This window comes from Castor canadensis, chromosome 9, assembly GCF_047511655.1.
Source record: "Castor canadensis chromosome 9, mCasCan1.hap1v2, whole genome shotgun sequence".
NCBI classification, from domain to species: domain Eukaryota; kingdom Metazoa; phylum Chordata; class Mammalia; order Rodentia; family Castoridae; genus Castor; species Castor canadensis.
The window spans coordinates 35,236,052-35,248,745 of NC_133394.1; the positions used below are offsets into that span (position 1 = coordinate 35,236,052).

Genomic DNA, 12,694 nt, shown 5'->3' on the forward strand with positions numbered 1-12,694 from the left:
AGGTAAACCCATCAAAATCACAGCAGACTTCTCAACAGAAACATTAAAAGCAAGAAGAGTGTGAGGTGAGATCTTCCGGGCACTGAATGAAAATAACTTCAACCCCAGGATACTCTACCCAGCAAAACTATCATTCAAAATAGATGGAGCAATAAAAGTCTTCCATAATAAGCAGAAACTAAAACAATATGTGACCACAAAGCCACCACTACAAAAGATTCTGCAAGGGATTCTGCACACAGAAAGTGAAATCCAACTTAACCATGAAAAGACAGGCAGCACCAAACTACAGGAAAAGAAAAAGCAAGACAGTAAAGAGTAACATCAAGTTAGGTACACACAATCAAACCTTCAAACAACTAAGACAACTAAATGACAGGAATCACCACGTACCTATCAGTACTAATGCTTAATGTTAATGGACTTAATTCACCCATCAAAAGGCACCACTTGACAAAATAGATTAAAAAGGAAGATCCAACAATTTGTGGCTTACAGGAGACCCATCCCACCAACAGAAATAAGCATAGGCTTAGGATGAAAGGCTGGAAGAAGATTTACCAAGCCAATGGCCCCTGAAAACAGGCAGGAGTAGCAATACTTATTCTCTGACAAAGTAGACTTCAAACCTACATTGATCAAATGAGATAAAGAAGGACATTCCATATTAATAAAAGGGGAAATAGACCAAAAGGAAATAATAACTATCAACCTGTATGCACCCAATGTCAACGCACCCAATTTCATCAAACATACCCTGAAAGACCTAAAAGCATATATAAACGCCAACACAGTGGTTGTGGGAGACTTTAACACCCCATTATCATCAATAGATAGGTCATGCAAACAAAAAAACAATAAAGAAATCCAAGATCTAAAATATGCAATAGATCAAATGGACCTAGTAGATGTCTACAGAACATTTCATCCAACCTCTACACTATATAAATTCTTCTCAGCAGCCCACAGACCTTCTACAAAATAGATCATATCCTGGAGCACAAAGCAACTCTCATCAAATATGAGAAAATAGAAATAATACCGTGCATACTGTCTGATCACAATGCAGTAAAAGTAGAACTCAACAACAAAAGTAAACACAAAAAACATGCAAACAGCTGGAAACTAAATAACTTATTACTTAATGAAGAATGAATCATCGATAAAATAAAAGAGGAAATTAAAAAGTTCCTGGAAGTCAATGAAAATGAAAACACAACCTACCAGAACCTATGGGACACAGCTAAGGCAGTCCTAAGAGGAAAGTTTATAGCCATGAGTGCATATATTAAAAAGATTGAAGAATCCCAAATCAATGACCTAATGATACATCTCAAACTCCTAGAAAAACAAGAATAAGCAAATCCCAAAACAAATAGGAGAGAAATAATAAAAATAAGAGCTGAAATCAACAAAATAGAAACCAAAAAAACCATACAAAGAATTAATGAAACAAAAAGTTGGTTCTTTGAAAAAATAAACAAGATCAACAGACTTCTGGCAAACCTGACTAAAATGAGGAGAGAAAAAACCCAAATTAGTAGAATCAGGAATGCAAAAGGGGAGATAACAACAAACACCATGGAAGTCCAGGAAATCATCAGAGACTACTTTGAGAACCTATATTCAAATAAATTTGAAAACCTTAAAGAAATGGACAGATTTCTAGACACATATGACCCCATCCAAAACTGAACCAAGAGGAAATTAATCACCTGAATAGAGCTATAACACAAAATGAAACTGAAGCAGCAATCAAGAGTCTCCCCAAAAAGAAAAGTCCAGGACCTGATGGATTCTCTGCTGAATTCTATCAGACCTTTAAAGAAGAACTGATACCAACCCTCCTTAAACTGTTCCACAAACAACAGGTGTTGGCGAGGATGCGGGGAAAAAGGAACCCTCTTACACTGTTGGTGGGAATGTAAACTAGTACAACCACTCTGGAAAAATATTTGGAGGCTACTTAAAAAGCTAGGCATCAATCTACCATTTGATCCAGCAATACCACTCTTGGGGATATATCCAAAAGACTGTGACACAGGTTACTCCAGAGGCACCTGCACACCCATGTTTATTGCGGCACTATTCACAATAGCCGAGTTATGGAAACAGCCAAGATGCCCCACCACTGACGAGTGGATTAAGAAAATGTGGTATCTATACACAATGGAATTTTATGCAGCCATGAAGAAGAACGAAATGTTATCATTCGCTGGTAAATGGATGGAATTGGAGAACATCATTCTGAGTGAGGTTAGCCTGGCCCAAAAGACCAAAAATCGTATGTTCTCCCTCATATGTGGACATTAGATCAAGGGCAAACACAACAATGGGATTGGACTTTGAGCACATGATAAAAGCGAGAGCACACAAGGGAGGGCTGAGGATAGGTAAGACACCTAAAAAATTAGCTAGCATTTGTTGCCCTTAACTCAGAGAAACTAAAGCAAATACCTTAAAAGCAACTGAGGCCAATAGGAGAAGGGGACCAGGAACTAGAGAAAAGATGAGATCAAAAAGAATTAACATAGAAGTTAACACACACGCACAGGAAATTAATGTGAGTCAACTCCCTGTATAGCTATCCTTATCTCAACCAGCAAAAACCCTTGTTCCTTCCTATTATTGCTTATACTCTCTCTACAACAAAATTAGAAATAAGGGCAAAATAGTTTCTGCTGGGTATTGAGGGGGTGGGGAGGAGAGGGAGGGGGCGGAGTGGGTGGTAAGGGAGGGGGTGAGGGCAGGGGGGAGAAATGACCCAAGCCTTGTATGCACATATAAATAATAAAAGAAAAAAAAAACCTGTACCAATGCTTATAGCAGCATAAGTATTCACAGTAGCGAAAAAAGTGGAAAAAAGTGGATATTGTGCTTAAGTCCATCACAGGATGAGTGGCTATATAAAATCTGATACTGTCAAATTATATTACACTGTATTGGACATAAAAAGAAATGAGCCCAGCGCTGTTGGCACAGGCCTGTAAGTCTAGCTACTTGGGAAGCATGGGAAGATCGCTGTCCAGGCATACAGGACATAAATGCTTGAGAACCGTCCCCCAAATAACAAAGCAAAAAGGGATGTGTAGGGTGGGGGGGGTGGGGGGGTGGGGGGGTGGGGGGGTGGGGGGGGTGGGGGGGTGGGGGGGTGGGTGTGGTGGGGGGGTGGGAGGGGGGTTAAGTTCTGCCTAGCTGGCAGGGCGGCCATGAGTTCAACTCCAATACCTCCAGAAAAAAAAGGAAATATCTACACTACCAGGGCTAAATAAATGCAAAGAAAAAAAAAAAAAAGATTGGCTATAAAGTGACATTAATCAAAATAGTGTGGGACTGGTGGAAGAACAGACAAGTAGAGAAGTAGAATACAATAAAGTACCCATAAATAAATAAATGTTGTTAGCAAATCTTTGACAAAGGATAAAGGTGATGCAAAGTAGTAAAGACATTCATTTCAATGAATAGCATAAGAACAACTGCAAGAAAAAAATGTATCTAGGCACAGACCTTATACATTTCACAAAAAATTACTCTATTGGATCACAGACCTAAACATAAATACAAAATTATAAAACTGCTAGGATATAACATGGAAGAGAACCTGGATGAAGCTGAGTATGGCAATGGCTTTAGATTCAATACCAAAGGCACATGAATGAGTGAAATAGTGAATGAGTGAACTGATGACTAGTCTCAATTAAAATTAAGTTTTCCTACCCTATAAAAGAAAATGTCAATAGAATGAAAAGAAAAGCCACCTTCTTGGAGAAAATATTTGCAAGAGACATATTTGATAAAGTACTATTACCTAAAATATGCAAAAAATTCTTAAAACTCAACAATAAAATGAGCAATCAGATTACAAATTGAGCCAAAGACCTTAACCTCAACAAAGAAGACAGATAGCAAATAAGCATATGAAGAGATGTTCCAAACCAGATGTCATGAGGGAAATGCAAATTAAACAAGGAGATACCACTACACATGATTCGAATGGCCAAAATCCAAACACTGACACCACCAAATGCTCATGAGGGTATGAAGCAGCAGGCGCTTTTCATTCACTGACGATGGGAATGTTAAAAGTTACAGCCACTTTGAAAGATGGTTTGGCAGTCTCATAAAACTAAACATAGTCTCAACAAATATAGTCTCACCAGCAATTGTGCTCCTTGGTATTTATTTAAGGGATTTGAAAAGCTATGCCCACATAAAAAACCTGCATTTGGATGTTTATGACAGCTGTTTTCCTAATTGTGTAAACCTGGAAGCAGTCAAAAATGTCCTTAAGTAGGTGACTAGATAAACTGTAGAACTTCTAGACAATGAACTGCTTAATGCTATAAATAAATGAGCTAGCAAGCCATAAATGGCTTGAAAGAACCTTCAATGCATCTTACTAAAGGAGAGATGTTAATGTGAAGAGGCTATGTGGGATATGACATTCTAGAAAAGGTAAATCTATGGAGATGGTAAAAAGATCAGTGGTCACCAAAAGATGTAGTCAGAAAGGGATGAATAGGCACAACACAGGATTTTTAGGGCAGTGAACCTTCTCTGCTGTACATTATAATGATGTATAGACAGCATTGTACATTTGTTCAAGTCCACAGAAGGTACACCATTGAGAATGAATGCTAATATCAATAATAAACTTGTGTGATTGTGATACGTCAATGTAAGTTCAACAATTGTCAAATGTACCACTTTGGTGGGATGTTGATAATAAGGGAGGCTGTGCATGTGCAAAGATAAGGGAAATATGGGAAAAATCTGCACGCTTCTCTTAGCATTGCTGTGGGGCTAAAACTGTTCTAAGATAAAGTCTATTAAAAACAGAGCAATTACTTCCTCATATGGAGCTTATGTTCCATAATTCTTGCATAGCCTCTCTTGTCCTCACATTTGCTTACCATGTTTACGTCTCTCAATTATTTAAGCATGGCAAGATACCACCAAGTACTATTCTCCATAATAACTAGTTGGGTACTATTACCTAAAATATGCAAATTTCAGACTAATTTAACAGTCTGAATAGGAGGACACATTTGATGTCAAACTAGACCCAACTTCAAGTCTTGGGTCATTATTTGGCAACAATGTGACCTACTTATAACTCTTAATTTCCTCATATACACATTGGAACTCATAATTACATCAATTCATTTTGTAAGTACCTAGTATATGCCTAACTCAAATAGTAATTTCTACCTAAGACAAAATAAGTAGTACATAGTTAATGACAAATAAACCAGTGTAGACAGAAGATATCATTCATGTATTACCCATAAAGTAGCACAGATAGTGGGAGACGGAGTACAGCTTTACTTTAGCAAATACTCATAGACAAAGTCTTCACAGGAAATCTGATTACTCAAGTGTTCACTTCCTCTGGTGACCTAGTTCCTGTTGGCTTTGTGCTGCTGGCTTCCATGAGTTGAACAAACGTTCTGTCATTATTGTAGAGTATATCACAAAGTTTCTCAATCTTGCACTATTGACTTTTTGAGCCAGATAGCATGCCTTTACATTTGGGTTCCCCTCCCCTGCAAATAGTGGGGGAACATCCTCTACCTATTAGATGCCAATAGTACCCTATATTGTGGTAACTCAGAATGTTTCCAGACATTATCAAACGCCCCTCCAGGATAAGAATAACTGGCACAGGATCACCTCAGTAGTCAGTTCAGCTGGAATCTAAACATTACTTGGAAATCCATTGTCAAAGGTAGTAAATCTATCTCTTGGAGAGAGAAGAAAGGTGGTTCATTTACATAGCTGGTTCTACAAGCAGTAGGAAATAAGATGCTAAACTACTGAAATTTTCAATATGCTTGTGCAGAAAACTCTCAGTGAATGGATTCTCAAACATATTTAGTGGAAAGTGCTGCACTGTACTAAGGAAACCCTTCAGCTATGGACATAATTCTGAGAATATTTCAGTGAAGAGACAATTTTTTTCTATTTTAATTTTTTTCCAAATTAGTTTTACCACCGTAAGGTGAATACTAAACTTATCAAGACACCTGAAAAATCCTTTTGGTGATTGAAGAAGTGATTTGCTTACCTAGGGAGACTCCCATTGTTTACTGAAGGATAAGATCATTTAGAGATTTGTGTCCTCCATAGCTGCTGACTTTGCACCTCCAAGCTGGTGCAAAGCCTGTTGCACTCAGGCTTCTTTTCATATGCATCTTGAAACTTCTGCTAACAGAATATGTGGATTTAAATATATATATTAGAGAAAGCTAATTACAAAAGTGAATTTAAAAGAGCTCATAGTGGCTCCTTGATCTAAAATAGAATGTTCATGCTATTCTGAGTACCTCTCATTCCTGTCAGAAGAGTTAAATTACCTTGTCTAGAAAAGCACCTATCTGAGTGTGGTGCGGTCACCTTCCCAGACCTCCACATCTATTATGGAGTTTAACAAATTTCAGCCATGTCATGATCTCTTTGAGGTCCCTTTTGAGTGAAAGCTTTGTAACCAAGCTTTCTGGGCTTCCTGCCAGAGTTAATCTCAGCTAGCATCCTAGGATGCACTTGGCTATCTTAATAACGTAATTTCCATAGGAAGAGAATGCACTGTGGGCTGCCAGAGAGTTCAGGAGAAAAATGGCTCTCATTTCCATCTCTGTCATACCCAGCTAGGCGAGCAGCCAAAACTTTCTTAAATTGGGTTCTGAAACCTAGAGTTATTCCTTAGATTTTTTTTTTTTTATATCTCGGCAGCTTGATTTACTCCTTCCAACTGACAGATGACTGCTGTTCTCTATTAAAACAAAGGAAAAAAAATGTATCTTTTGATTTTCTGATTTTTGTCTGAGCACCCAACAATGCTAACTCAAAACTCCTTCTTACATGTGTGGGATGGCAGGGAAAGCTGTGACCCAATTCTTTCCATGACTGCCACAGAACTGAATTTGGTTTGAAGTCTTTTTTCATATGATTAGTATGTGAGGTAAAAATGCAAGGAAAAAATACATAAGAGAATAAGGAAGAATAAAAGTATATAGTAGACATGGTGCAACCATTCTAATATATGTAATCATGAGTAGTTAAATGCTTCCTTCCTATCAGTTCAACATGAAACAATGTTCCTGTAGTACAGAAAGATTTATTTTTCCCAAATAAAGCTATAGATTAGAGAAAAAGGTAAGATAAGCTACTTAGATATTTAAAATAACTAAAAAACTATAATCATAAATTATTTTTAGAAGACCAATAGGCAGATTAATTACCTTGGCATGTTCTCTCCTTATTCTGTGGTACTACTTAGGGGAACTGCTTATAACTTAAGTGTTAGTCACCTTTTCATTGCATGGGAAAATACCAGAGATAAACAACTTGAAAGGAAGAAAGATTTATTTTCACTTGCAGTTTCAGAGGATTCAGCCCATGATTGCTTGGTCTCATCACTCTGGGCCCATGGCAAGACAGAATACCACAACAGGGAGCAGGTGAAAGCAGAGCTACTCATCTCATGGTGGTCAAGAAGCAAAAACAGAGCTTGCTTACAAAAAAAAAAAAATCCCCTCCCCTGGAACTCAGTCTGCTATAAATCTGTAAGTAGATTAATCTATTCATGAGGTCAGAATCCTATCCACCTCCCAAATGTTCCACCTCCAAATGCTTCTGCATTTTGGAATAAACCTTCAACACATGACCTTTTGGGGAACATTTAAGATGTAAACGTTAACACTGAGGAAAGCTGGAGTTAATGCCTTCCCAGTCTTGACAGCTAATTCAGGATTATTAGAGAATTTACCAGAATAACACTGCTTGTGTTCTCATCTCACATTACCTTCCCAGGCCATGCTCATTTACAAAGTTTGTATCATCAAAGCTGAAGTACAGGACAGTTCTTGTCATGTCTGTTGTTGGTTACTGAAATGGAAACTGAAAGTCAAGTCTAATTCACATTGACATCAGATGTTCTCATTCTATTCTGTAGTTTGCAAATCAAAAGCGCTTGTCCACATCAAAGCAGTTCTGAATATGTGGAGTAGGCACAATGAGCAAAACTCACCCTCTTGAACCAAAAAACTTATGGACAAGAAGTTAAAGTTGAAGTTAAAATGGTGACTGTCATATCCGAGGAATACTGCAGGGATTTGATCTCTTTATCAATCTTGTGATAGATGAATGTGTGGAGATAGCAACTAGTGAGCAACAGAACAATACCGGAATGGTGAGAATAAGAAGAGATAGAGGAAGTAGTATCATCATATTAGAATGCTGGAAATGAGTATAAATAATATGTGTTCAGCAGAAAAGGATCCATGTCCCTTATCCAAAGAGCCTATTTGGTTATCAAGTAAAAAATCAGGTCATGTATTGTTTTCATACAAAACTTTTTCCTAAATAGACTTTCATGATAGTAAAGAACATGCTTATCCAGGATAAATAAGGACCAGATGGGGGGGGTACTTCGTTTGACACTGTTCATGTAAAACCAACTCCAGGCTATGCCATAGAGATGTAGCAGCAGACGTAGCACTAGGCAAGAAGGAAAGTTTGTTTAGACACTGAGTACCTCAAGCAACCAGGCACTCAGACACTGAAACTATCATCCATAGAGAAAGAACAAAAACAAAAAATTACTTACATTTTGAGGTTACTTACACAGTATAATTTTTTAGTTATGTGTTTTTCTAAATGACAATATGGACTATTACCTGCCATCAAATAAGTGGTTAAATATAGACAAGAGAAATATCAACTAAACCTCAAGTTCAACTTCTGCAGTGCCAACAGGAATCTTGTGATTCCATATCTCAAACCTCACTAACTTTATCAAACAGGAAGAAAGAAAAAGTCACATGCTTTGCTTTTGTAACTACTAAACACATTCTCTACTTATATATAAAATATGCTTACTAAATATGTGAAATATGAAATGATATAACACCACCAGAATTTGCTTTAATCTGAAACATTGCTTTATTTTTATAGGTGTAAATGATTCCTTTCCTGTAACTTTCTAATAATCCTAAAAATGAAAACTTGTGTAAGTGACTTTCCAATCACTCTCCAGTTTCATTCCTGGCTTAACTCTAAAAAGGAAATAAATTCAAATGCTTTGAAAAGAATACTTTCCTTTTCAAAGTCTAATTCAACAAGAAATGGCATAGCATTTCACCATGACTTGACAGTCATCCATTCCAAATCAGAGTCAAATGAACTTGACAATGCTATTAAGCTCTGGCTCCTTTTTCTTTCTGGTGACAGGTGGCTTTAGGCCTTGGAGTATACAGCTCTCATGTTTTCTACATTGAGATACTGTTTGACCAACTGTTTCCTAAGAAAATGGCTTTTTCACTTATACTGTGCAAATACTATATTCTATCTCCTGCAAATCCAAATCTTGTTGCCTTGTTCATGTGACAAGATTCAAGAAGTTATTAAACAAATATGTATTGAGCTTCTGAGAATAAGTGACTCTCCTATGTGATGACAAAACAAGGCCAAATTCCCCTCCTCCCAAACAGGTATCTAAGATGATAGGTGAAAAGAATGGCAATTATAGTAGTGTCACATGACCTTTTTTATTCTATAACTCAGGTCATATCAACCAATATGCTCTGTAGTGATCATTCTTAAGAAAAAGAATAATTTATTTCTGTCTTCTTTATGTCTAATAGAAATTTTTTCAATGAGGGAAATGTTCCTTGACTTCACTGTCTATTACAGTAATCAACTTCCACATGTGGCTATTAAGTACTTAGAGAGGAGGTACTGTGACAGAGGAATGAATTTTTAATTGTATTAACTCTAGTTAATTTAAGTGTTAATGCAGTCACCTATGGCAAGTAACTGCTATGTTGGACCATGCACAAGAGACAGACATCCCTGTTCTGTAATTGAAACAATTTAATTCAGCTATAAATTGGCCTTTGATCTGTAGAAATCCCAGGAAACAAGTTATGACAGTCATGATGCAACCCCAGGGGAGAAAATGCATCTGATGATTCAGTTGGAAGGAAGGTAGCTTCCTACCTGAATCAAATCTATACGTTGTCTGGTAGCAATCCATCAGTGGGCTCTACAGTATCCCTGGCATAATTTTTCTTATTCGATTCGGCTATGTCAAGGAAAAAGAACCTGAAGCATTCCAAAGTAAATAAATGATATTTATGTTTATAGATAATTTCTGCCAACTCATCTCCAACCCATTAGTAAATTGATACTACTCTAATTCCACTCAAAGTTATCAAGCAGGGAAATGTTGAATCTTAAATGTAATCTGAAAACAGAAATACAGGCTTTTGTTCCAGTGTTTCACCATTTAAATTACTCATAACCAAACCACTGAAAACATGACATCAAAGCAGAATGACCAAAGGGACTTCAATAAAGGCAATGAATCAGCACAGGAAAGATTAAGTACCAAAAGATTATTTTGAGGGTGAGGTAAGGAACAGGCAGTGATGTGAGAGGCTGTGGGCAAGAAGGCAGGCCTGCATGACTCCTAGCTGTGACATGGATAGCTGAGTGACTTTGCAAAATTTGCTTTAGTTTTCTCTTCTGCAAAATGAAGATAGTATCTACCATACAAATTTTTGAAAGTCATGAATAATGTGTTCCAAATTCCTGGAACACCTCAATAATCAGTAGTTACCATTATTATGACAATAATAAGAGTTACACTCACAGCAGCAATGTAAATCCCATCAAGCCATCCTCTACATTTAGGAGACAGGAATTCTCTTTTTCATAAGTGGACACTGATTGATTAAGTTGTCTCAGGTCATTAGTAATTTCACAAAGGGAAGAGTTACATGGAATACAGAAGAAACACCTCCACTGTTAACAAGCTTAACTTCTCAAATTCAAGGATCCCTTGGCCTGTATTAATACTCTCAAATTCATACAGAATTAGGAATAACTTAGTTAGAAATAAAAACATAACACTACTGACTATGCAAAAAATAATACAGGCCTTCTTTATGTCGAAAACTCAAATGGCACGTAATCTAAGGAAAGAAGAATTTGAACTCAGAGAAGCAAACAACAATCATTGCAAAATGATTCTCAAATCAGGATTCAAACTCTTCCCACCACCGTGCTAACTTTTATCCATTTTACTACAGACAGCCTGTCGTTCAAGCTTGGTTTCAGAACCACACTGTGGAAAACATGCAGCATGACAAACGCATACTCCTATTGACAAAGAAATCTTAGAACCCTGCCCACCATAGTTAGCAAACTTTTTTCTTCCAAATATGGGTCTTACATTCATTTGACTAATAACGTGATTACTTCAGCAGTAACAATTGTGAAAGTTTGTCTATCGACAACAGGACTAACAAGCAAATAGTGCCTCTAAACCATTTCACCTGACAGCATTTCTCCTCTCTAATATACATTGTAGTTATCACTATAATTGTACCAAATTATTACAATAGTCTCAAAAAAGTTTGCATGAATATTCTCTCCCCTTCTCCATATGAATGTCTCAGCTCTACCATTTCTTAGCTAAGTGATCTTGGGAAAGTTATGCATAGCTATAAATTTAATTTCATCTACCTTCTAAAAATCAGGACAATAGTATCTATTTCATAAAGTTGTTGGGATAGTTTTTAAAAGGGTACAGGGCTGGACATAGTAGAATATGCCTATAATCCTTGCTGCACAGGCGATTGAGGTGAGATAATTGTAGTTTGAGACCACCTAGGCAAAAGTTATAGAGAACCTGTCTCAAAAAAATAAGCTGGATGTGGTAGTGCACATATGTAATCCCAGCTACACAGAGGTGTAATTAGAAGGATCACAGTGTAAGGTCAGTCCCAGCAAAAAGCACAGGCCCCTATCCAAAAAATAATTAATACAAAAGAGAAAAGGACTGGAGGTGTAGCTCCAAGGCCCTGAATTAAACCCCTAGTAGTATCAAAAGAAAAGAAAAGAAAAAGAAACAATACATATAAAACTCTGCATAGAAACCAACATAGTAAGAATTAATATGGTATAAATTTCATATATGAAATAACGTTTCCTGAATGGTAAATAGTTAAATATGAAAAATGAGTCAAGCAGGTTAATATATTTGGTGCTATGTTTATATAGCCAAACCATGTCTTGTATTTTTCCATTATCTAAAATAGAATGCCAAACAGAATTAATAAGAAAAACATCCACATCTGAACACATTATCATAGATTGCAAGAACATCAAGAAAGCAAAAATTCCATAAGCCATCTAATAGAATAAATAATTGTAAAAAAATGATAATTAAATTAACATCGCCTGTCTCACAGAGACATGGGAACAAAAAGACACTGAAGTTTTATTTTTTCACAATGAGAAAGGATGGGATATTTGGACTCAAAGCATATCCTACTAAAACATTAATTTTAAAATGAGACTGAAATATAGTCAGGCATACAAGGCCTTAGAAAATTTACTAAGTATAAACTTACTTTTAAAACATTCTTGAAGGAAGAGCTCCTGAAAAAAAAAGAGAAATTCTATGAAAATATAAGAAATGAGAAGTGAGCATGAGAAAACAAGTTAAAGACATTTGGGGGGTTTGATATGTATAATTTATGCAATTGCCAAATAAGAAACAGAAGACCAAAATATAAATAAAAGTACAGAAGGAACATCTGTAAAACCCATAAAATCAAAGCCTAAATGATACCAACATCAAAAGAGATATCTGGTGATAAAAACAGAACAAAGGCAGGAAGAGCAT

At 36.5% G+C, this 12,694-nt stretch overlaps 1 long non-coding RNA gene across 1 annotated transcript in view; it reads right to left on the reverse strand.

Annotated features, from left to right (window-relative positions):
* LOC141410727 (uncharacterized) overlaps positions 1-12,694 on the reverse strand; it is a 134,471-nt gene that overhangs the window by 36,146 nt on the left and 85,631 nt on the right. Inside the window, exon 2 of the long non-coding RNA XR_012435517.1 lies at positions 12,420-12,447. This is a non-coding gene — a long non-coding RNA (uncharacterized lncRNA). The remainder of the gene's footprint in view (positions 1-12,419; positions 12,448-12,694) is intronic.